General features: G+C 48.8%; 1 protein-coding gene and 1 long non-coding RNA gene across 4 annotated transcripts in view, besides 1 other annotated feature; one reads left to right on the forward strand and one right to left on the reverse strand.

Moving 5' to 3' along the window:
* Positions 2017 to 4225: an enhancer, noted in NCBI's record as "VISTA enhancer mm1702". NCBI's record gives its function as "enhancer in: forebrain[6/10] | limb[5/10]" and the evidence as "EXISTENCE:transgenic organism evidence [ECO:0001131][PMID:17130149]".
* On the reverse strand, positions 10875 to 17405 carry Gm38753. 2 transcript variants are annotated; one of them, XR_868733.3, is made up of 3 exons: positions 16630 to 17405; positions 14501 to 14703; positions 10875 to 11429 (listed from the first exon to the last, which is right to left on the reverse strand). It is a non-coding gene; the product is annotated as a predicted gene, 38753 (long non-coding RNA). The 2 variants fall into 2 exon arrangements; XR_868732.2 differs by lacking the exon at positions 10875 to 11429 and adding an exon at positions 14127 to 14296.
* Positions 17406 to 17498: 93 nt separating this feature from the next.
* The window catches only part of Medag (mesenteric estrogen dependent adipogenesis), a 64083-nt gene continuing 55067 nt past the window's right edge, over positions 17499 to 26514 (forward strand). The window contains exons 1-2 of one of the 2 annotated variants that reach the window (XM_030254803.1): positions 17499 to 17550; positions 19032 to 19136. The gene's annotated coding sequence lies outside the window, so the exon portion shown is untranslated. Of the gene's footprint in view, positions 17551 to 19031; positions 19137 to 21694; positions 25927 to 26514 lie in introns of those variants that run through there. The other variant, XM_006504940.4, reaches the window with a different exon arrangement.

The raw sequence follows: 26514 nt of genomic DNA on the forward strand, positions 1-26514 counted from the left end.
CTCCTTTGGGCAGGCCCTATTCTGGGAAATTGGGAGCATAGCAATGAAGAAGGTTCATTATTGACATAATACATGTAAATTTCCAAAGAAGGAAAAATCAAAAAATTTTGAGAGTGGAGTTGGTATTCCAGGTCCTAGACAGTGACAGATAGGACACAGACCACTCTGGTAACAACCACATCCCAGAGAGATTTAGGATAACAAACCTCAGCCCACCTGTGATAGGGTTTTGTAATATCATAGTTTCAAGTAGCCCTGTTTGTGAGACAAGGCAGGAGGAGGGTGGTTTTTCTCGCTTCCTTGCACTACCCAGGGTCTTCCTCTTAGTGTAGATTAGTGTAGATTCGTACATGAGTACACATGTACATGTTTGAGGTGAGGTCTTACTATGCATACCAGCTGGCCTTAAACCTGTAATGCCCCTGCCTCTGCCTCTGCCCCTGCCCCTGCCCCTGCCCCCATCCCCCGCCTCTGCCTCTACTTCTGCTGAGTATTGGTACTACAGATGTTAGCTATGACCATGCCCTGAGGTTTGAATGCCTGTCGCAAGGAAAGCTTAACTCTGTGAGAACCACTCAAAGCCATGCCTTGTCTGTGAGCTCTTGGTCTCTCTTCATGGAAGAGTTCTAGAACCAGTAGGCATGCCATCCTAAGACAACAGCACTCTTTTGTGAGAACATGGCTCCAGCCACTCTCTCCTGTGGTTGTTATCCCTTGAACTGGTGTGGGAGAAGCAGCCTATAGAGATTTCAACTGCTAAGCAATCAGGGCTTAAGAGGCTGCACCATTAGTGTTGTTGCTTTTGGAAGTGGGAGTTTACAAACATCGTGGGCCAGCACCTCATCTGAAACCCTGTACCAGGTACAGGGTTTTCAGGTAGATTAAAAAAAAAAAAGCAATGTGGACTGAGATGGGACTAAGAAGTCAGAGAGAGAGAGAGAGAGAGAGAGAGAGAGAGAGAGAGAGAGAGAGAGAGAGAGAGAGAGATGGATAAGGAGGAAAGGTCAGGGATACCATTGCTGTGATGAAACACCATGGCCAAGTTGGGGAGGAAAAGGTTTATTTGGCTTACACTTCCACATTGCTGCTCATCATTGGAAGAAGTCAAGGAGGAACCCAAACAGGGCAGGGCCCTGGAGGCAGGAGCTGATGCAGAAGCCATGGAGGGATGCTGCTTAGTGGCTCACTCCCCTGGCTTGCTCACCCTGCTTTTTTATAGAACCCAGGACCACCAGGGATGGCACCACCTACCAGGGGCTAGGCCCTCCCCCATCAATCAGGAAAATGCCCCACAGGCTTGCCCAGAGCCTAATCTTATGGAGGCATTTCTCAGTTGAGTCTCCTCCTCTCAGATGACTTTAGTGTGTCCAGTTGACACAAAACTGTCCTTCATAGAGGGCATTCCTGAGTGGACCTTATGATCACAGCCTTTAGGAACATAGGCACTTGGGCCTGTCCACTAGGGACTCTGCTTATTTAACCAGTGGGTATCAGTGTACCCCAAAAGGCTCTATGTTAACTACTAGAACCCAGGTGGTGGCATTATTAAAAAGAGATTGGACCAAGTACAGTGGCACACACCACTAAGCCCAGCCATCAGGAAACAGAGGTAGGAGAATCTCTATGAGTTCAAGGCCAGCCTGGTATACATAATGAGTTCTAGAATAGCTGAGGCTACCTAGAGAGACGCTCTCCAAAAAAAAAAAAAATTTTTTTTTAAAGAGGTAATTGAAGCTAACGTGTCCATTGGACATGTTCATGGCTAAATGAGCTGCTAGGAGGAGGGAGACACTGGGGAGAGCAAGCCATTGGTGGGGCTTCGGAAGAGTGTTTGTCCGCCTGACCCCCCAAGCCCTGTGATCCCAATTACCCTTGCTCAACCCTCTTCACACAACTATGGGCTGAGACATCCAGTAGTGTGTGCCCAAACAAACCTTTCTTCCTTTTCAACTTGTTTCCCTTGGGTATTTTGTCACAGTAGTGGAAAGTAATTAACAAAGGGACTCTAGACTGATACCTGGTCAGGTTCTTGTGCACGCCAGGGCCGAGAGTCTGTAAAAATAGTTACTTGAATCTGTTGAAGGTCAACTATGTTTCTTCATGTACAGAGGTCCCGGCAGACAGTAGCACAGAGAAAGAGAGGTGTCACCCAGAGGGGACCTTGGTGGGGTGGACAAGGTACATGGGGACAGATCTTGCTATAACTCAAGTGTCTGGGGAGGGACACAGGGACTGTCTCTCCCCATCCCCCGTGGCAGTGACAATGTTTTGGTGATGGTGAATGGCAGTGGAGATGAATCTAGAGCTATGGTACCTTCCCCACTGGAAATGAGGTGAGGGAGGGCGTACTCTCCGATTGTGTAAATACAAGGCTGGGCCCTTTCTTTTTCTAGTCTTCTCTGATTGTGGGTTTTTTTGCATTACTTTTGACTTGCATAAAAACGTTCTTTCTCATTATTGGGTTTTCTTTTAAGTTTTGTGGGGAGAGCTGGCTCACCGGGATCCTGGACTAGTCTAGCAGGGGTACCCATCCTTTTGACATTGCAACATGGTCCTTGACATTTGTAAATAAGGTTGAGCGGCATTCACAGCTATCATGGGCCAGCTGGTGCGAGCCTCTACGGCTGGGAACGCCCATTAGTGGAGGGACTTTGTATTTAGTTTGGTTCTGTTGGGAATAGTTCTAGTGATGGGAGCAGGGATGGTTTGGGGCAGATTCACAGCCTTAGCTGAACCTCAGTTTCTTTATCCGTGGATTGTAATTCGTAGTTGGTTATAGCAGTTGTCGGAGGGCGTATACCAAACAAGACACAGGCACCAGACGTGGCAGGGCCCAGCTAGCAGGACTTCCCTGAAAGGATGCTTCAGGGAAGGTCCCAGGCACTGGAGACTTGAAAGGTGTGGTGGGGCGGGAGGGGACAGGGTGCTTGCTCTTTTGTTCCACTGGGTGGCTAGATGGCAGATGGCTTTGCCTCTCCTGGTGGCGAGGTGTGAGCGAACCTTGGCAGGCAGTACCCCTCCAGGCCCTCTTTCTATCCAAACCCCGCCCCCAGCCCCTCCAGGGGCTCCTGTGACACCATTGCCTGACTCAAAAAGCCACTGGGTCCAAGACCCGCCAGCACACAGACGGCCCCTTTGTCTCCCAGCCACACCTGACTGCTGCAGAGACAAGGCGTTGACGGGAGCTGCTGGCACTTGGCCAGGGCACTTTCAGTAGGGCCATTAGTCATGCCTCTTCCAGAAACCGCCTCATCCAGCAGCCATCAGTCTCTTGGCCCTGGGAGGCCTGGGCGGGTGTTTTTCATTTCCTCTCCGTGTTGATTTTTAAACAACAGCTGCCTTTTGGTTCCAGGGACCCTCCGGGTCAGTCCTGGGCCAAGTAGTCTATACTAGCCCAACAGGACTAAATGCCAGCCTCCACCGGTGGGAGCTGTGGGTCAGAGGGGTCCCCCCAGGAAGCCAAGGGCTCTCACCAGTCGGAGTCCCTGGGCAGCTTTTGTGTTCTGTCCTAGAGGCCTGTGTCAACCGTGGGCTCTGGGAGGTCTTTAGGATTCAGGCTATTCTTTGCTACCGGTTTTAGAAATGTAGGGAGCTCTGTAGAGGGAGGGGACCCCCATGGAAAAGATATGCAAGCAGCCAGAGTGCTTGTCTCAGTGTCCAGCACCAGTAGCCCCCAGAAGCCCAAAAACAGGGGGTTTGGAGAATGGCCTTTGCACTGGAAGGATCTCCAACTGGGGCTTTTATGTTAAGAGAGTCTTGGTACATGGAGCTCTTTATATTAGGGGAATCTTTACGAGTAGTCCTTGTTGGTAGGTGTACTGGCTGGTTTTGTGTGTCAACTTGACACAGCTGGAGTTACCACAGAGAAAGGAGCCTCAGGTGAGGAAATGCCTCCATGAGATCCAGCTGTAAGGCATTTTCTCAACTAGTGATCAAGGTGGGAGGACCCATGGTGGGTGGTGCCATCCCTGGGCTGGTAGTCTTGGTTCTATAAGTGAGCAAGCTGAGAAAGCCAGGGGAAGTAAGCCAGTAAGTGCCATCCCTCCATGGCCTCTGCATCAGCTCCTGCTTCCTGACCTGCTTGAGTTCCTTTGGGGATGAACAGCAGTGTGGAAGTGTAAGCTGAATAAACCCTTTCCTCCCCAACTTACTTCTTGGTCCTGATGTTTTGTGCACCTAAGACAGTAGGTAATCCCTAGAAAGGTGGCACTTTGGTATGAGGGCTACCATTGAGGGTCCCTAACTTCCTGGCATTGAGGAGCCCCTAGCATTGGGGAGGTCCCTGGCCCTGGGGAATCCCTGACAGTCTAAAGCTGGATTGTTGGTACAACCAAACATGAGAGATGTGTTAGAGTGTGTGCTCCCATGATCCCAGGCCTGCAGTGGTTCACAATCTTATTGTTTAGTTGGTCATAGCCAGGCGGCCTGTGAGGAAGGAAGGTGACTGTTCCCTCTGTGTGTGCACGTTAACCACCAGTGCCTTGCCTATCCATATCCTTTTCCTTTGCCATGGTAACTGGCAACTCTCTGGAGGAGTGGTTCTCAGTCTTCCCAACTCTGCAGTCCTTTAATACAGTTCATCATGTTGGGGTGACCCGCAGTCATAAAATTATTTTGTTGCTACTTTGTAACTGTAACCTTGCTGCTGCTATGAATTGTAATGTCACTATCTTATATGCAGGATATCTGATATGGGACCCCAAGGGGTTGAGACCACAGGTTGAGAAACACTGCTCTAGATAACACCTGCCTCTTCCTGTTCCTTGTGCCCAGTCAGCCTGAATCTTAGAGTTAAGATAAAGACCTGCTGGCCGGGCACTGTTTAGGTGGGTGTTAGCTAATCATTCACAGAGCTGCACTGCAGGGCCTCACCCCTCCTGTAGGTTGTGGGACTAAGGGGGAGGAAGACATTTTCTTGTGCCACTGTGGATCTGCAGAAGGTTTTCCTTATACTGGAGAGAGAGAGGTGTCTGAGGCCGGTCAAGGGAGTATCCTGGATTCTTGGAAGCATAGCTCCCCTGCCTGTGCCTTATTTAGCTATTTCTAGATGAAATATTATTTGTACCACGAATCCTCCATAAATAACGTAAACAGGCTTAGCCTGTGAAACCCCGGGACATCTGGTTTAATTTGAGTCTCATATAAACAGAGTATGAACAATCTATAATTTTTTGGGTATAAATATAATTGCCCACGATATCCGTGGGTTCAGCGTGCTAGGAGCCAGTAGACTACAAGATAGAAAATGTCCTCCAGTTGTGTCTTCATGGAACACAGATTACTTTTTTTTAAAAATTCCCTATCATCATTTCACAAAGAGCACAACTGTTTACATACTTTACATAGCACGAGGCCTCACAGTTTGTTACAGAGACCTCCAAGTCTCCCGGGAGGTGTATGTAGGTCACATGCCTTGTGTAGCCTGGCTCAAGTGTTCATGAATTAGGAACCCCGGTGGAGGGGGCTGGAACCTTTGGGGGGTAGGGACAGGGGTCCTGGAGCCAGTTGTTGTGGCACTAAATTCCAAGAAATATGTGTGACATCTATACACTAGACCATTATGCCACAATCATCTGAAGTTCAAATACCACGGGTGTTCTGTTTCTCTACAAGCCTCTTTCCTATGAACTATTTTAGCCATTTGACTATCACATCCTGGCCGCTATTGCCTGATTATGTCTTATTATATCTGTCCTATTAGATTCTGGGCTTCTTGAGGTCATACCTGTATCCTGTGTAGCCTTTGTCACCAGGTCCCCTGTCTGCCTTGCCATTGGGATGCCGGAGCACCTCCAACATGTCGCCCAGGGAAGGCAGAATGCAGTCTGAGATAGGGGGTCTCAGGCCATGTTTCCCTGGCTGAGAAAGAGTAGGGGCTGGGTCTGATGCTGTGGTTCTCAACCTCCCACCACTGGGGACTGCCAGGAGTTGGTAACTGGGGTCCTCAGGTCTGTGCTTCCCCCTACAGGCCAGGCAGGGAGGGAATAGCGGTATCCAGCCTAACTCTGAGTGAGTGCTGAAAGTATGGAGGGGCTGGGCGAGAGGCCTTCTCTAGATTTAGGCATGGACCTTTACAACAAAGGCTCCTCCTCCCCTGCTCCCACAATCCTCGATGATGAAGGAGACAGTCCTTGCTTGTCCAAACTGCTTTATTGTCATGGCAGATGTGAACGCACAGGTCTTACTCAGGGTGACTCAGGGATTAAATACCTCTTGCAGGAAGGGATGTCCAGGGAGGGAAGCTCATTGGCTAAACACTGCGGGCCTATCTAGATGCCTCATTAGCATGGAGAACTCTGGGTTTTTATTCTATATGACCAGTTTTTACGACTCTCTCAATGAGGTCTCATGGTTATGTATTCCAGAACAGGTAGACCCTGGCCTCAAGCTGGTTCTAACACCTACAGTTCTCAATTGTGACAATTTCTGGGGGTTTTGAGCCTGCTTTAACCTTACCAGGTCTTCTGTCTAGTGGGATGTTCCACCCAACCCACAGGTCCCTCTGATAACACTGGTATTAGCTCAATGAGAACATTGCTTTTGATGTGGCTGAAGGTTTTGAAGGTACTCAGAGAAAAGGAAGTATGGAATATTCTCTCTGTCCCCCTTTCCTGCTTTCTGTAAATGCTATCAGTCTTGTGTCTTCCATTTTGCTCTATCATGTCCAATAGCTCAAGTGAAAAGGTCACTTTCTGTTGGGGGAAGAGAGGTTGCAACCTGTCACTTCTCAGAAGACTGTGAGAGATTCAGCTGGTACCTCTTTGGGAGGGTGTGCTGCAAGCTTTTGTATTGCAGGCTGTGGGAGGCCCAGTGCTGTCTGTCTGTCTGTCTGTCTGTCTGCCTGCCTGCCTAACCATCCATCCATCCATCCATCCATCCATCCATCCATCCATCCATCTATCTATCTATCTATCTATCTATCTATCTATCTATCAATCTGTGTGTGGATGTTTTACCTACATGTATTTATATGTATTATATGCATGCAGTACTTTGGAAGAACAGAAGAGGGCACTAGGTCCCCTGGAACTGAAGTTACAGGATGGTTGTGAGCCTCCACTTGGGGTGGGTGCTGGGATGGATCCTCTTCCAGAGTAGCAAGTGCTTTAAATCAATAAGTTATCTCTCCATCCTCCGTTTTCTGGGCTGGGAAGATTGCTTAATTAGTGAAATGCTTTGCTTGTAATCAGGAGGACTTGAGATGTCCAGAAACAGTGTTAGAAGATCGGCTGTGGTGGTGCATGCTTGTAATCCCAGAGCTGGGGAGGGAGAGGAGGAGAATCATGGGACTTGTTAGCCAGATGGGTTAGCCTAATTGATAGGCTCCAGGCCAGAAAGAAACCACACCCAAAAAGAGGTGGACAGCATTTCTGAAGATGACACCTAGGGTTGTTCTCTAGCCTCAACACACACACGCACACGCACATGCACACACACAGAACCCTCTTGACCCAACACCTGGATGCAGAACCTGCTGCTGACCCCATCTATTTGGAGGACCCCTCCCGCTCCCAAACAAAGCCCTCAGTGATTCTGATGGTAGATCTGGGCTGGTGGCTCTGCGAGGTGTTTAGCTCACACTCTCAGGCAGGGATGTGCATTCTACTGCCATGTTGTCTCCACTCTTCTTCCATGGTGGGCGCTGGCTTCACTTTCCACCCATTTCTCTGCAGCCACACTGGTCCTGGGTTATTGTGAGGAAGGCAGAAACAGACCCGGTTTTATAGAGTGATGCACCTGCCAGGAGTAGATGATAGGTCCCCTGCTCAGATTACAAGGGTGAGTTCCTTTATTCTGAAATAGGCCCAAAAATCTTCAGTTCAGTTTTCTCCTTTCTTTCAACAAGCTCTATTCCAGCATAAGCTATTATTATTACTGGAGTTAAGTAATAATGAGTAATGAGGGCTGGTGAGATGGCTCAGTGGTTAAGAGCACTGACTGCTCTTCTGAAGGTCATGAGTTCAAATCCAAGCAACCACATGGTGTCTAATAATAATAGTAATAATAATAATAATAATGATGATGATGATGATAACCTATGAACCAGAGCGAGCAGTGGCCCAGAGCATGTGGAGCCAGAGCAAGAGGGAGTAGGGAAAAGGGGGGAGGGGATGAGTAATGAGAGTCTCTTGGTGTTTTATGGGGTCTCAGATCTTCTTCTAGAGGCCTTTGAATGTGCCCTGTGCATTTAGACCCCTTAGAATGGGCCCTAGTGGATCTGACAGCTCCCACCATTCTTGGTACTTACATTCCTGTGTGTGTTCCCCAGCTGCCAGTGTTTGCACAAGGTGGCCACGAGAACCACAGGCCTGCTGAGAGGATCCAGGGAAGGGGGCCTGAGCTCTGAGTTTCAACCTATGTGCCCCATCTTTTACATGGCTGTACAATCTTCATCGCTATAATCCCTTCCTTGATGGAGACAGAAGCAACATGTGCACACCTTCTAAGGTCCGTATGACAAGTGGAGGTGTGATTATTCTAGAGTTCCCTCTGGGGAGCCAGGGAGTTCATCAGGCTTGGTTGGAGTGCACTGAGAGAGGGGTTATGAGCAAGAACACTGGTGGTCTTAAGGCAGCCGCACTGGAAGGTCTCCCATGGCCACAAAGGCAGAGCCCGGCTCCTCGAGCCTCTCCCCACATTATACTCTAGCTCCTCCTCCTCAAGAACCCGCTTTCAATAAGAGCAGAATTGCATACAGCTGGTGGGAGGAGAGGAGGTGACTGGATACGTGACCTTCCCTTCCCCTCCATCCTAGTCACTGTTCTATCGCTGTGAGGACACACCACATCCAGGGCAACTCTTAGAAATGCAATAATTTAATTGGGGTCTTGCCTGTAGCTTCAGAGGCTTAGTCCGTTGTCGTTACAGCAGGAAATGTGGTGGTAAGCATGGCAGGCAGGCATGGTGCTGGAGAAGGAGCTGAGAGCTATATCCTGACCCGAACACACACACACACACACACACACACACACACACACACACACACACCACACACACACACACACACACACACACACACACACACCAAACACACACACACACACACCAAACACACACACACACACACACACACACCACACACACACACACACACACACACCACACACACACACACACACACCACACACACACACACACACCACACACACACACACACCACACACACACACACACACACACACACCACACACACACACACACACACCACACACACACACATACACACACACACCACACACACACACACACACACACACCACACACACACACACACACACACCACACACACACACACACACACACCACACACACACACACACACACCACACACACACACACACACACACACACCACACACACACACACACACACACCACACACACACACACACACACCACACACACACACACACACATATACACACACCACACACACACACACACACACACACACACACACAAACACACACCACACACACACACACACACACACACACACACACACAGATGGGGGTGGTGGTCAGTCTGCCATGAGCTTTTGAAACTTCAAAGCTCATCCCCAGTGTCACACTTCTAAAACGGCCATGCCTATGGTCTTAGTTAGGGTTTTACTGCAATGAACAGACACCATGACCCAAGCAACTCTTATAAGGACAACATTTAATTGGGGCTGGCTTACAGGTTCAGAGGTTCAGTCCATTATTATCAAGGCGGGAACATGGCAGTATCCAGGCAGGCATGGCACAGAAGGAGTTGAGAGTTCTGCATCTTCATCTGAAGACAACTAGTAGAAGACTGGCTTCCAGGTGGCTAAGATGAGGGTCATAAGCCCACGCCCATAGTGGCACACCCACTCCAACAAGACCACACCCACTCCAACAAAGCCACACCTACTCCAACAAGGCCACACCTCATAACAGTGCCACTCCCTGGCCCAAGCAGATATAAACCATCCCACCTCCTAATCCTTCTAATCCTTTCAAATAGCGCCACTCTCTGCTGACTAAAGCATTCAAATATATGATCCTATGAGAGCCATCTTATTCAAACCATCACACCCTTCACACCCTCCTTCTACAAAGGAATAGCAACAGCCAACAAGCTCAGTTGTGATGCTCTTTGGCAAGAAAGCACGGCTGATCTGATGAAGCTGGTAGCAGTCCAGCTTGAAGGATAGTCCTGAACTGTAAGTGACCACAAGCATTAATAGGCAGTAGAGTTATTGTAAATCCACCTCACAAAACACTATTCCAAGGTCCCAAATTGGACCTAGGGTGGCTTCTTCCAGCCATGGAGCTAACATGCCCAGGGAAAGGGGCTTTGGGGAGCTTTTCAGCACATACATGGAGAAAGAGTGAGGCATAAGTCCTCTGGGCCAAGACAGGCTCTGTGTTAGGTACCCTCTGCCTCCTTGGCCTCTGCATCAAGCCCATTGGGCAGTGCACACCTGTTGAAGGAGAAATGATTGTGACAGGGACACCATGCATTTTCCCTCGGATCTCTATCCCTCCTGTGGCTTCTCTTCCCTCCATAGGGACAAGGGATGATTCTGGCAGCTGAGATAAGGTATGCATCTCAGGAAGGAATCAAGGTTGTTGCCCTCATTGGACACTTCCAATAGGGTTCACTGTGACTCCTTTTGGAGTGTCCTGATGCCACTGCACACTGGGCTGGAGGGATGAAGTGGAGTCTGTAATGGGTGAGGTCTACAGGATCCTGAAGCAGCTGGGAGTGAGTGCCGGAGGGGGCATGGGAGCATGGGATTCGGGGGCATGGGGGCGCGGGGGCACGGGGGTGTGGGGCCCAGGGAGGCTTTCTCTGATGACTTTAGTGTTACAGCTCTTTTAGACGAAGGCCTTCTTCGATAATCTTCACTGAAACAGCTCTCTGAGCCGATCTTAGCTTGTGCACATACCTTTATTGAGGATGAACTTGTACACATACACTTTATTTGGGGTGAACCAAAAGCTATATATATGAACCTTGGGGAGTGGGAAGGGGTTCTTCTTAGGGTGAAGTTTCATTGACTGAGGCTTAAGGTGCTGGGGAATACCTCATTTGCATGGAGAGGAATTCCAGGAAGTTGAATCTGTGATTCCACCAGGGATTATGTGACATTCCCCAGGGAGACCATGGGTTGGGTTCCCCAGATCAGACAGAGAAGAGGAAAGCCCCACTATGAAGAGGGAGCCCTCCATTTTGTGCCAAGCTCAGGAAAGCTGTCCGGACATCATAGACCACAATCTTAGCAAAGTAAGGCAGCTATTCAGCTACCTGTGTGCTGTTCTTACTCTGCCCTCTAAGGTGGGCAGACCCCTTTCCTCTCAGTTTCCTGTAAAAATTCTTCATACATCTGGTGATGGACCTGGGAGCAGGGTGTGTGGTGAGAACTTCGAAGCACCGCATCTTCCATGTGCTCTCATTGGTCCTCTGTAGAGATTGACACACAGGCATCAAGAGCAAATGAGACTCAGAACAACGCCTTGATAATAATGGACCGAACCTCTGAACCTGTAAGCCAGCCCCAATTAAATGTTGTCCTTATAAGAGTTGTTTGGGTCATGGTGTCTGTTCATTGCAGTAAAACCCTAACTAAGACCAAAGGCATGGCCGTTTTAGAAGAAGTGTGACGCTGGGGATGAGCTTTGAAGTTTCAAAAGCTCATGGCAGACTGACCACCACCCCCATCTGTGTGTGTGTGTGTGTGTGTGTGTGTGTTCGGGTCAGGATATAGCTCTCAGCTCCTTCTCCAGCACCATGCCTGCCTGCCATGCTTACCACCACATTTCCTGCTGTAACGACAACGGACTAAGCCTCTGAAGCTACAGGCAAACAGCTGGTTTGATTGTTTTCAAAATAGTGGAGTGATCTCTGTCTCCCTTCCTCCCTCTTCCCTCCCCGCCCCCCCCCCCCCCGGGTTATACCTGAAGGGTCTGTCCCTGCATGGTTACCAAAATGTCAAGGGTGTATAAAGTATCACAGAGCACACACCTATGTCGGCTTCACTGGTTATAAGTAGAACACACACGAACAACAAAAGAAGCCTTGGTTTTGTAATTGGCCTGAATCTGCTCTTCTGAGATGTGATTTTTTTCCCTGCAGGGTGGGTTGCCTGGGAGATAGAGCTACCAGGTCAGATTTCTAGTTGTCTTTAAAGTAACATGGACGGTATAAAGCAGTGTTCTCATGCCATGAAAGCGCTGCAGAGGCGATTACCTGGAAGATGGAGGCGCCGCGAGATACACACGAGCAGCCCTACCCATGCTTACGGTGTGTAGCAAAACATATTTAAAAAAAAATAATCATGGCATGGGATTTCTCCCCACCTTAAACCGTTTACGTTCCGCAATAAAACACACGCACAGTCTTTATATTTTAAATAAGGCACAATAGCTAGGTAACTGTCCACCTTCCATGCTGTTAGAACCCATTTCCCTATGGATAACCCTGAGCTATTATTTCCTAGTTACTATGTTTCATCTGACTTGGCCTTAGCTCCAATTGGCCAGCCCACATGGCCACACTTCCTTTACTCCTACCCCATGGTGGCTCGCTCTCTCCTTCCTGCATGCTCCTCTTCCATCATGGCTTTCTTTCTCCTGTTTCCTCATGGTCCCAAACCCAGGAACCCTCAACCCCACCTATCTCCCTTCTTTCCAGCTATTGGCTATCAGCATCTTTATTCGCCAATCAGAATGGACTTGGGGGCAGGGTCCAGAGGCTATACACAGACTCCAGATCTTGGAGGCCATTACAAAACCTCAACAACTCAGTGTGCTGACTCAGGTCAAGCAACAACTCAGCCTTCTCCTGATGCCTGGCAGTATCTGAGCTGGTCACAGACGTCTCAGAAGACAAGATGTCTCAGAACCTCTTAGCATTTCTTATGTTTCCATCAAATTAATGATGATTTGTTAAAAAAACAAAAGAAAAGAAAAAGGAAAAACAAAAAGAATACTCCTATGCCAAGACCCAGTGACCAGAATTCTATGTTGCTTGACAATGCATGGGTGATTTTCCTGGGTGGGGACTGGCATTTGCATTGGTGGCTGTCTTCCCCAGGATTTCATTTTGAAGCAGGAGGGACAGTCGGTGTCTAGCCTTGTATCTGGAGCTTCCCCGCCGCCATTCCTGTGGGCATGTGTTGGAGGGAGCGACAGCAAAGCATGGTGAGTACAAAGCCGCAGCAGAGAGTTCTGCCCTGCAGGCTTCTTGCCTGGGATCTCCCTTGCTGAACAGTGTAACCAACCTTGGTCAGCAGGGATTGCGGTCAGTCGCTCTTCACTGTAGCGGCAGAACAGCCAGGCTCAGCTCCTGCCTTCCTGGCATGGCGCTGTCAAACCCGTGTTAACTTTACCTGTGCTTGGTCAAGCCTTGCTCACATTTCTGAGAGCCACATGATTTTAAGAAGGCAAGCCCCGTGAGGGCTGATGCTCAGCCTCAGAGCTGCCAGTGAGTAGCGAGGACGGTGGGGAGGACGCTGAGAAGGACGCTGAGGGGGATGTTGAGGAGGACTCTGGAGAGGAAGCTGAGGAGGACCCTGGGGAGGAAACTGAGGAGGATGGTGGGGAAGACTGTGGGGAGGATGCTGAGGAGGAAGATGAGGAGGACGCTGGGGAGGATGGTGGGGAGGATGGTGGGGAGGATGCTGAGGAGGATGGTGGGGAGGATGCTGGGGAGAACGCGATTTTACTGGTAGTGGGAACCTCCCCAGCTCTACAGTCCTGATGCTGCACTGGTTGGTGCCTGCTGGGGGGACACAGGCAGATCTGGAAAAGGAAAGGGGACTTGCTGTTCTTCACTTCTCACAGCAGCCAGGGTCTCAGATCCTGCTCCTCTCCTCCACTGGCATCCGACACCATTGCTCGGGTAAATAGAGAAGACATAACTGTGGGTCGCTCAGGCTCATCAGCGCTGCACAGGCTTTGAGATCATCTGACTCGGCTCCGAGGGAGGCCTGAGTTTTGCGGTTTTCTCAAGCTCTCAGATGATATTGATGCTGATGGTCTAGTATCCTAGCCCTCTCCAAATCTTTAGCTCGCCTCTGCCTGGCCCCGCCCCTCTGCCTGGCCCCTCCCCTCTGCCTGGCCCCTCCCCCTGCCTGGTCCCTCCCCTCTGCCTGGGCCCTCCCCTTCCTCCTTGCTGAGCTCACCTACTGTGGTCTCTCCGTGCTTCCACACATTAGGTAAGCTCTACCGTACCAGTCTTTTGTGTCCTGCGTCTCACTGTGTCTCAAACATTCTTCTTCTATAGATTCAGCTCATTCCTTCAAGGTATGGACGCCAGTGCCTGCCACCCTTTTAGCAAAAGGTCACCAGACTTCTTTTTAAAATTGTACCTTTGACCCCAGCAACATTCGGGTCTCCTTTTTTGTCTTAGCCACAGGACACATGTTGCTACAGCATCATGCAGAGTCTCTCCCTCTCCCCCTGCCCCTCCCCCCCCTCTGCCTTTGCCTTTTGTAGCTAGGAAGGAAACCTTCAAAGATCACATAATCTCACCGTTTTGCTCACTGGTCTGTCTTCTGCTTCTAGAAGAGTGGTTGACAGTACACACGCCCAAGAAGTAGTCATCAAGGGACTGAAGAGATGGCTCAGTGGTTAGAAGCACTTGTTCTTGTGGAGGACCCGGCTTCAATCCCCACTACGCTTTATGGCACTGAAGTACACAGACAACACTCATACAGCAGATAAAATAAATAAATCTAAATAAATTTTAAAAGAAAAAAAGACACAATGGTAAGGATTTCTGATTAATAGCACTCATCAAAACATTAGTGTTAATTTCGTTCTTGAATAGTGTTAGGACAAGGCCTCTCAAAAGCAAACAGACAGACGAACAGACAGGCAGATGAACAAGTAGACAGGACTGGGGAAGCTGGCTCAGGAGGAAAGCATTTTCGTGCAGTCATGAGGATCTGACTGGATCCTCAGCACACGTGCAAGGCTGCACATCAGTGATTCCTGTGCTCCTGGGTAAGAGAAACAGAGGCCACAGAAACAATACGGATCTGCGGCTTACATAGCTTGCATAGACTGTGCTGGAAGAGTAAGAAATCCCCTCTCAGGCAAGATGGAGGATGTCCCCTGATCTCTGCTCACGTACTTGTACACACACACACAAACACACACACACACACACACACACACACACACGCATGTGTGCGCCACAGGATTCCAAAAATACAATATCTGGAAAAAAGTCAAGCATAGTTAAGAGACATTTATTTATCTTTTAAAAGGAAATCCATTCGAGGACACACGGAAAAGTGGTAGAACAGTTATTGGCATCTTCCCACAATCAAACAGGCAATCATAACGTGTTCACAAGCTCAAGCACTCAGGTCTACAATGACAGTTACACGATACATACACAGTTGTGAATAGATAAATCGTGTTCATAAAGAGATCTGTCAAAACATATGAAAAGCTTAAATACATATTTCTGGAGCTGACAATTCTGTGTACCCAACATTGCAAATGGTCATCAGCAATACTGCAAAAGACACCCACGTCTTTTGATGTAATGGATCAAAAACTGTGAAGGTCAACCATTGTATATGCTGCCAACTAGGGTGCCAATAGCTCTGAATATTCTGTCTTTCACAAGTATGGATGCACAAGAAGAATGCGTCCTCATTTATTGAGAAAGTCTTAACCTTTCCACAAGCACAAGTACAAAACAAAGCCAGTATTATGGTAATGAGTCAATTTTACAAAAATGCATGAAATAAGAACTCTTTAAAAGTTGTCACACAGGGCTGGAGAGATGGCTCAGTGGTTAAGAGCACTGACTGCTCTTCCAAAGGTCCTGAGTTCAAATCTCAGCAACCACATGGTGGCTCACAGCCATCCATAATGAGATCTGGTGCCCTCTTCTGGGGTGTCTGAAGACAGCTACAGTGTATTTACATATAATAAATAAATCTTAAAAAAAAGTTGTCACACGATGTATCCTTCCAGTACTAAAAGGGACATCAAGATGGAGAGAGCAGCACAGTGATTTCGAAGAAACTAGGCTGCCTACATAAATCTATCAAAAAAAAAAAAAATAAAACAGCCATGAAAAGAAAAACAAAAACTTTAAGATGAAAATTTGGCATGTGAGAAGCTACATCACAGAAGCGGAGCGTGAGGACGTGAACCTCAGACACAGGCTGTGAGGAGGTGTACCTCAGAGGCAGACCTGAGAAGATGTACCTCAGACACAGGCTGTGAGGAGGTGTACCTCAGACACAGGCCTGAGGAGGTGTACCTCAGACACAGGCCTGAGGAGGTGTACCTCAGACACTGGCTGTGAGGAGGTGTACCTCATTCATAGGCCTGAGGAGGTGTACCTCAGACACAGGCCTGAGGAGCTTTACCTCAGACACAGGCCTGAGGAGGTGTACCTCAGACACAGGCCTGAGGAGGTGTACCTCAGACACAGTCCTGAGGAGGTGTACCTCATTCACAGGCCTAAGGAGGTGTACCTCATTCACAGGCCTGAGGAAGTGTACCTCAGGGGCAGACCTGAGGAGGTGTACCTCAGACACAGGCCTGACTAGGTATATGTACCTCAGGAGCAGGCTGTAAGGAGATGTATCTCAGGAGGACCTGGGTTACGGAAGCGAACACCCCATAATACTTACCATATTTCTAGTATTCATTTCTAACAGTGAGTAGCTGTCCAGAGTGCAACTGAGCATGTGCCCATCTCTTCATGCATGGCTCCTCCTCCTTGACGAGTCTTCTTTTAAAATTCGAATTGCAATTTCCAGGATTTCCATAGTTATGGTCTTACACGTTTAGAGATACTTTGAGGACTTCACTCTGTCAGGATTACAATATTTGGGATTATTTTCATCTGACATTTTCTTTCAGGATTATGACCAGCTGCCACTAGACACTTCGTTCCAGCTTCTTGCCAGTTCACTGCATTTCTGGTTGATGGACAGGCCACAAGTTTATGTCACTCACTGTTGTAAGCAGAACACTTGGTGCCTGCCATGCAGTCTGTCACATGTGCCTGTGTGGAAGGCAGTCACACCTGGCACAGAGATGCCTCCCCTACATTACATGATTTGAGCTTGTCTCTATCCTGATGTTTTTTTCTAGCTCTGCAGACAAGGAGCTACCAGATCTAATGGCTGAGGGTCTGCAGAGCAGGGAAGAGCTGGTCCCTTCCCACAGGGCATAGACAGAGAGGATCACGATACCCCTGGGTGGTCTCTATGCAGAAAACTCACTCACTCTATGCCCCTCAAGCACACAGTCAAAATCAGACAGCTGAAGATGGATTTCAAGGGCTTGTCATTTCATGAATTGGAAGAGCAAACTTGTAGAAAAGGAACATTCTTTTAGACTCAGTAAACATCCACAGGATATGCAGAAACTGGCATGTAGATAAAGCCATCTGGGTCACAAGGAAGAGATGGGTACAGAACACATGAATATTACAGGCTGTCACCTGGAGACAGTTAGGGAGCTCTCAGAGCTTAGTGATCTGGTCTAACACTTAGGATCCTAAAGGATTAAAAAGAGCCTTGGCTTGGGGGCGTCTGATGATCCAGGTAAGTTCTGGGCCCTCTTGATAATCCTTTTTTTAATAAAGGTAACTGCTCACCAGGGACCTCCCTTAGTCACAAGTCAAGGTTGCCTCAAAACTATGTCTGCAGCTTGGCAAAGCCCTTGCTGTGTTTGTGCATAGCTCTGGAAACTTCTCTTCTATTTCCCTCTCTTTTCCTATGGCTGCCACCTCCCTTTCTTTGGGCACCCATGAGGGATAATCTTCACTGTCCTCATCCTTGGGTTTGGACCCCCATAGGAGACACACTTCTGGACAATCCCCAGGCCTAGTGACTCCTTAAAACATTGAGATGAGGTGAAGTTGCTGCTGTTTCTGTGGCTTTTGTCCCAGAAGTGACGTCCTGCCCTCCTCTGCCTGGAATGTCTGTGTCCCGTGGACAGTGTCCCTGAAGGGAGGCACGGTTAGTTCTTGCATGGAGTCCACACAGGATAAGCATAACCAGCCAGAGTCTGACCTAATTGCCCACAAGCTCCAACCAGCAAAAGGCATCTATGGGCTAAATTTTCTCTGAAAGTTGGAGGCGGGGCTTCCCCCTCTGTGGCTTCTCAGCCAGGTGGGTGTTCTGAGCTTTGGTGTCAGCTGTGACACAGTAGTTCTGCATGTGCCTGTGTTTCTGATCTGCTTCCTGTGGTTTTAGGACAGGAAATCAGGAATTAGGTTAGCAGGATGAAAGATGAAACATCCTTTCGGCTTCTGGGCAGAGCAGGTGTAGTGAGTGTTGGCTGCCTTTTGTGATGTCACGAATTGTCCCTAAAGGCAGTGGCTTAAGACAACAAGCTTTTTGTATCTCCCGCAGGAATCCAAGGTGGCTGCCGAAAGCCTTTCCCTGGGTCCAAGCCTGACCCAAATGTTTACAAGCTTGTTTACTTAGGGCAAGGCCGGACCTGCCTGACTCCGTGTCCCACTGAGGTCTGGGGGTTCACCAGAGGGGATCTGTTTCTGAGCTCTGGCATGGGCTGTTGACAGAATAAGTGTCATCAGAAGCTGGTGGCTTAGGGGCCTCAGATACTCATGTCTGAAGACTGTCCTCCATGCAGAGCCACAGGGCATGACAGCACCATTTCTGGCTTTCATCAAAGCACAGGGATAGAGTGAGAGAGAGAGAGAGAGAGAGAGAGAGAGAGAGAGAGAGCTGGCCAGATGGATCTCTTGCTCAACTTAGCTGGGAAGAGAAGCTGGGTGACACCGGAACACGGGGATCTCAGGGGTCACTGCAAGAGCCACCTAACACAGTCTGTAAGCCTAGTGTCCTGGGGAGGGACTGAGCAGACAGCCACGGGTTTATCTAAGTCCGGATCTCTGTAAAGAAGACCCTGGGAAAGCGAGTATACAGAGAGATACACTGAGCTATGGGACTTGCTCAGACTCTCCTCCCGTTAGGCAGCAGAATCTAATAAGAAACAGACAGTACACAATGAAGTCATCAAGATCTGGTGTCTGGTGCAAGTAAGACTCGCCCCACAGGAGCTGGGGTCGTGGAAACAGAAGTGAAGAAATTGAGACATGGAAACGCAGGATAACACCCCGTGTCCATTCTCAGAAAGACTGTTCTCTGGGATGTTCCCTAAGGTAAGCCTATCAGTTGTCAGAGCATGGTAAGAGTCTTCCCACCGCACCCTGCAACCAACCCTTCCCCTTAGGTAGCCATTGTGTCCAGAGGGTGGGCAACACATATCCAAAAGCAGTCTCCTGGAGGGGAGAGAGGGCGTCTCACGCATCCCTTTCTGGGTCTCTGAAGGCAGAGTGCTGAGCCAGCAGCCGGCTCTCCTGCTGGAAGCTCACATCCAACGTTACTTTCCCATGCTCTGGAGATAAATTCCCAGCCAGGCAGCCAGCTGAGAAAAAGCGCGATGGAGCAAACCGAGACAAAGAGTAACCGTAACGGCAGCCAAAGAGAACGCATACTATGTGTGGTCTGCCTCCCATCTCTGGGGCTTCCCCCTGGCTCAGAACACTGGTTGTTCTTTCTTCCATTCACTAAATACATGTGCATGAGACATATTATTACATAAAATCGAATCATAAAAACGTATGCTTTTATTTCCAGTGCGGGAGCCCAGGGTTTCATGTATATTGGGCGTGTGCTCCTAGACCTGGGCAGGAGACATTTCCTGAGCGCCTGTCAGTGCCTCAAGCCGAGGAGCAGACACCGGTGAGACAGCAAACAGAAGTCATAGGGCCCTGTCTTCTAAGGGCTGTCAGTTTAGGAGAGCAGACGGGCATCACCACGTGGCTGGGCCACACGGACATCTGGAGCAGGGGACACAGACCATCTCTCCATAGACAAGCTTTGGTCTGGCTCAGCTGAGTCCTTTTCTCCGGCAGGCTTTGGACTTACGTCGCAACCTTGACCTTCGTTCTGTCCTTGCAGGGTCTGCATTCTTAAGCATTAAGTCAGCTTAAGAAGAAACTCCCACGCTCCATAGGTCAATTGATCAAACTCTTTATTCCCTGTCCCCAATCTCTGATTATACCAGGCCTGTCTTCAGCAATGTTCTTGTTCAGTGGTGCTGATGTTTAGATTCTGAGCCCTCCCCAGAGCTCATGTGTTAAAGCCTTGGGCTCTAGGCTGGCACTCCCGAGAGGCATTGGAACCTTTATGACGATGGGGTAGTTTATCATAGTGATGGAAAGTCAGCAATACAATTGGTTAGCAAGATGCTTCCTATCTCTTAGTAATTTCAATCCTTAGATTCATTTACCATGATTATTGATCAGAACTCCCCACTTGAGATGGATAATCTTGGATGTCAACCTGACACACTTGAGAAGTGGGAACCTCAACTGAAGAATTGCCTCCATCAGGAGGAAAGGCCTAGCCAACTGTGGGTGGTGCCATCCCAAGACAGATGGGCCTGGGTTGCATCATAGCATCTACAGCACTAGTCTTGAACAAAGTCTTTCTTGACACTTTAATGGGTGTCCGGGTGATTTTTACTGTAACCGCTTTGAAAGGAAAGAACAACTTCATGGAAGCAAACGAACAGGCAATCTGACATTATCTGGGAGACCAAGAAAGACTGGTATGAGAGTTTGGTGTGTTTTGTCCATGTTAAAAGTCATGTAATTTGGTCTGGAGAGCTGGCTCAGTGGTTAAGAGCACTGACTGCTCTTCCAGAGGTCCTGAGTTCAATTCCCAGCCACTATATGGTGGCTCACAACCATCTGTAATGGAATCCTATGTACTCTTCTGGTGTGTCTGAAGACAGCTAGAGGGTACTCACAAATATAAACAAACAAACAAATCTTTTTTTTTTAAGTCATGTAATTCAGTTGATGTACAACATTAAGAGGTGGGGCTGGTCTTGACCGGATTCACACCTGTGAAAGGGACCTTTGTGGAGCAGCTTCCTGTGTGGTTTCATCTCTCCCAGAGATACTCACATCTTTTTGTTGTGATGGGACAGAAGTCCCTCTTCAGATGAGGCTATGCCATTTTGATCCTTCTACCTTCAGAACTGTACGCCAAATAACCTCCTTTTCTTTATAAACAATCCTGTCTCACGTGTTTTGTCACATCAACAGAAAGTAACTAGGGCAGTTTCTTGAGAAAATGGTGCTTGAGTTGAGCTTTAACTTTTTAAAGCAAGATAGAAGTTAGAAGTGACCCAAAGCTTAGTTGTAAAGGATAATGGCTGGCTTTCAGGGCCACATGGTAGGGCCTTATCTAAGAAGTCCATGCAGAGACCACCCAATTTTCTATTGAGTTTGGTCTCCTATTAACTATCAATTAGGTCTACAACTGTGTGGCATTAGCTGTTAACATGTAGAATATTGCTAAACTACAAACTATGCTTATTGTTATTTTTATTTATTAGAATGACAAAAAAACTTCTGTTCAGTACAAAAGATAACTTAAGGGGCGAGAGCGATGGTTCAGTGGTTAGAGCACTGGCTGCTCTTGCAGAGGACCTGGGTTAGGTTTCCAGCACCCACATGGTGGCTCACAACCATCCGTAACTCCAGTTTCTGGGAGATCTGATGCTCTCTTCTGACCTCTGCAGACACTACACTGAATGCATATATATATATATACATATATGTATGTATGTGTATATATGTGTGTGTATATATGTATGTATATATATATGCAAAACACATAGACACATAAAATAAAATTAAAACACACTAAGAATGAAAGATAACCCAAAGCTTAGCAAACATTTCAACATTCTTCCTTGAGAATGCACAGAAGACCTGGATGCACACACGCACAGCAGAGCTCATTGCACATGATCTCTGAGCCTGTGTTCTCCTCTTTCTGGCTTGAATATCAGTCCTGGAGGCAAGTCTTTAATGGATGCTCAGAGAGTCAGAGGTGGGGGGAGATCCCTGAATAAGAATTACCAGCACCTCTTCTCTACACATACAGGATCTCGACTTTTGAGGGCTCTGAGGATACCCGGGAATGTGGTACTTGTGTCTGTAGAGTTGCTGAACACGTGGGTGAAAATCGAGAGACACTTCTTTGACGGCTTAGGAGAGCATCGCTGGCAGAGTCACAAGGCTTCCTGCCCAGCAGTAGCTGGAGGCTGCTGCCTTGTGCTGTGGTTGATTTAGTTAGTTTGGTTGGACTGAGAGCCGCCTAGGAGACTGGTAATGCACACCCCCAGGCAAGCCTGTAAGGGAGACGATTTAATAGTCTAGAGACTATTAAAAGACAAAGGCTCTCAACTAGTGGATGCTCAGATCCATTGATGGGTTTAAAATTTGAATAGGTGATTGGAAGATGCTGGGACTTGCTGCCCAATTAGAGAAGTGGGTGTCTAGAGGCTTGGACTAGAGTTTTAGGGGCTATATCTTGCCCTAGACTCTTCTGGGGATTCCCCTCTGCATCCTGCCCACCATGATGTTGTTGGACTGTTCTGTGACACTGCACCTTCCCCACCTTGACAGAGTAACGCCTCTGAAAGCAGGAGCCCAAATCAGTTAAGTTCTTTCCTCAAATATTTTGGTTAACTGCGTACAAGTAATGAGTCATGTGTCTGGTGTCACACTCACTTCATGGGTCTGAATGGAATCCTCCTGCGTCTGTCCTCTTTCTGCGCTTTGCTGGGGTTTTGCTAGTGGGATGATGTCCTTCTTCCTCTGGGGCCTTTAAGTCTCACATTGTCTGTGAGTTGTCCTTTCTCTCTGTACTTGGACAGTCAGCTACCCAGCCCTGGTTTCTGAGGACCGCCCTTTCTTCTTTGTCTCCAAAGCCAGGGTCCTTCTCCAGTTTCAGGGGCCTATGAAGACCTATCGTTAGACCCCCATGAATCTTCCAGGCACCTTCCTCTTCATCCTATATCACAAATGATTACCAAGTGAATCTTCTATATAAAAACAACGGTTCCACCTGTCATCTAGTCTAGAGCTCTCAGACACAGTTGCGGCTGTGGTGGACTCCTGTTCTGCTATCTGCAATCTTTGTATGAGAAAAGCCAGGAGCTGTTTCCTTATGTTTTCTTCTTCTCGGAATGCTCAGGCCATCTCTGCTAATGCATCCATCCCCCACCCCCTGCCCTACCAGGAGGGGGTCCTCAGTGTAGCTTGCCAAGCCACGAGCCCACTCTTAATGGCTTAGACCACGGGTAGACACTTGATTCATGAGCAGCCAGCATAGGCAGCCTGTCATAAAGAGCTGCCCATGCAGAACAGCCAGTGCTGGACAGAGGCCACCGAATCAATTTGGGCCTCTCCTGGGAGTCTCATTCCTGAAGGGAGACGCTGAGCAGAGTCAGCGAGGGGCTGAGGAGGAGTCACCCAACCCAGAGTGACAGCCTTAGGGGCAGTGAGATAACGTTGCTAGACGCACTGTCCTGAATGATCTCACCGGGCACTGGCTGTGCCTTTTGGTTTCTATCGTCTGATGTTTTGACATCTTGGGGGCCTTCCTGACTGACTCTGGAGGGGGGACATCTGGATACCTTACTGACTGACTCTGGAGGGGGGACATCTGGGGGCCTTACTGACTGACTCTGGAGGGGGAACATCTGGATGGATACCTTACTGACTGACTCTGGAGGGGGACATCTGGGGGCCTTCCTGACTGACTCTGGAGGGGGGACATCTGGATACCTTACTGACTGACTCTGGAGGGGGGGACATCTGAGGGCCTTCCTGACTGACTCTGGAGGGGGGACATCTGGGGGCCTTCCTGACTGACTCTGGAGGGGGAAGTCGTAGGGGAAGTAGCTAATTGCCTCTCCTCTCCCACTCCAGCATGGCTCTCAGATGTAAACCAACCAGAGCCCCTGCCCTGCCCACCTCCTTTCCTGACTTCTCTTTCTCACAGGTACACTCCACCTTCCTCCATCACTGCTAGTCCAGGTACCCAGCTCAGGGTAGTCCCTAGAGCCCAGACTTAAGAAGCATAATTTTCACCTAAGCTGAGCCTGCTTACTCTTCCATGACCACTCCCTCCCACAATGCCCAGTGACGCCCTGTACCCTTCTTCCTCCTCCCTCCTGACCAGGTGCTACCCTCGTGGTGCCCTGGGGTATAGCATGGTCCTTATTCTTGGAACTGAATGACCTGTCTTGTCAACAGCAGCTGCCTCCTGGTCTGCTGACCTCATTTCTAAAATCGGCAGGTTCTGCGTGACTCACTCATCTCCGTGGAGTCTGGCTGTGTGGTTGTTCCTCTTCGAGGCAGGGCCGGGGCTCTTCCTGCCTTACCCTAGGTAAATGCACTGAATATGACCTGTCTCACTTCAGTGGGTTGTTAGTTCTTCTTTAGATCAGATCTTTACTGGTTGTCTCACCCCCTTTCTTTACGGAGCTCCCCACTCCCCGTGCTCTTCACAGGCAAGCATGCTGGCTTTCTTTGTAAATAGCCTTACATATGTTCTTGTCCCCTGTGCCTGGTCATGAGGCCATCCTTCAGACAACTCCTGCCTTCCCCGTGCCTAAAACTACTCTCTTTCTCCGAGGTCTCACATTCAGACGTCCTATGATGGCTTCTGTAACCTCACGTGCCTCTCTCTGCACATCAGCATCACCCATGTGTGGGTTTCGATCCCACCACAGAGCATCCAGTGTTCCCCGCTTTGTGTTCGGGAATTCTCTCTCCTCAGGGTTATATGCACTCTCAGTTCAGGAGACAGACGTTTTGCTTGATGATAGGATGCACTGGTATCTAAGCAACTGACATCTTTCTTCTCCTTAAGCCGGGGTATAAAATCCACACATAGAGCAACAGTTGCTACCTGTTGAGCCAGAGCCTGGCTGGAGGGGAAGCCCCATTTTATCTCCATTCTGAGTCCCCGGAAGGCCAGCCCCAGCTTTCTTAAGTGGAGAGAACTTCATTCATTTCCTAATGGGTCATACTTGGGGAAAGACTGGAGTTTCTTCATTTTAGTGTCAGGCCAGTAAGGGGTTGCAAAGTACAGAGTAAGGAATGAGGGTAAAGCAAGAGGGATTGGCCCACCAGTGGGATTTGAGGACTGTCTCTTACATGGAGGCTGGGATGGGGAGACTGGAGCAGAAGCCGAGGCAATCAAACACGCCCCTCACAGTTTTGATCCGGCTCTCACCTGTTTGAAAGGAAAACATCTGGCTTGTCTTCCATTGACCCTGATGTAAATGGGTAAAGGATTTCAGGGCACATTCCTGATAGTTCCCTGAGGGACTTCCTAACAAAGGGGTGGAGCCAAGTAGCTCTTGGAATGGTCTCCCATCATAGACATTGCACTTAGAGTTTGAGCTATACGAATAATTCAGATGCTACACTGTAAGCCCTAAATATACCTTAAGCCCACAAACAACGCCCCTTTGTCCAGCTTTATGCCTGTGTTCCTTTAAATGGACTTTCTGTTCCTGACCGCACTGTAATCAGCAGATATCCCTACCGTCCCCCCATTCCCTCCTCCTCCCTTAAAACGGCTCCTTCTAATAGCTAGCATCCTGCAGTGACCAAAGCCATTAGAAGGATTGCACCATTACTATCCTGTCCAGCACACACATAATGCCCCAGGGATTGCCTTTCTTCTTCTTTGCTTGATGCTTTTTTGTGGATGAAATCGGGGCCCAATGGTGGGCTGAAAAAAAAAAAAACCGAAGAGGGCAGAAGGTGACAGTAATTCGTTTCAAGGGCACCTCCCAAACAGCTTTCCCCACTTGAGATTCCTTTGTGAAGGTGACGGCAGATGTCAGCCTTGTGGATAAAGCAGGCTCTGAAAGCACGCGGACAGGTTGCAGACCTCTGTTCCTCGTTACCATAATATTGAATGCTCATCTTTTCCCAAGCACGACAGCGAATATGTGCTCTGCCTGCTAGCTCACTGTTGTTTGTGCTGGAAAGAACCCGGGCCCAGCCCAGAGCCACGTTGCAGGGCTCAGGACTGCTCTGAAACACTGCCACCTAGTGGCGTGATGAGGTAAGACAGCACACATCAAGGGCACCGGGACTCTAGTTCAATCTAGCTGCCCCAGCTCAAAGGCAAGGAGTTAAAAAATCAGGAGCACAAAGACCATAGCCAGTTTGGAAACGCCTAAATAGGGCAGGGGACAGGGAAAAGGGGCGGGGGAACTGGAGCCTGAGAGAGGAATTAAAAGTAATGAACGGGTCGGATTGAGCAGTCCCCACCTCCCCTCCACCCCCCTCCAACTCCCCACCCCACCCCCCCTCGCCCCCCACCCCCAAGCTAGAGATGTGGGTAAGATGAGATTGGAACCGGCCTTCATTTGGACAGCTCAGTCTGGCTTGTGACTGGATCCTTAAGGATCCCGGGGCTCAGTTGAGCTCGGGAAGTCCCTGTGCCTCGGTTTCCTCACTTTGTGGGCCGAGTCAGAGCTCAAAGTCTATCTTCAGTTGAAACATTGTATGAATTTGTTATCTGAGAAATGCAGGAGAAAGCAGTTGGCTATCCTTAAATCATCTGTGTGACTTCTTGTTGATTTAAGGGGGGACTTAAAAATGAACAAAGAAACAAACGAATGAACAAACAAGCATCCACTTCCATCTT

This window comes from Mus musculus, chromosome 5 (genome assembly GCF_000001635.26).
Source record: "Mus musculus strain C57BL/6J chromosome 5, GRCm38.p6 C57BL/6J".
NCBI lineage: Eukaryota > Metazoa > Chordata > Mammalia > Rodentia > Muridae > Mus > Mus musculus.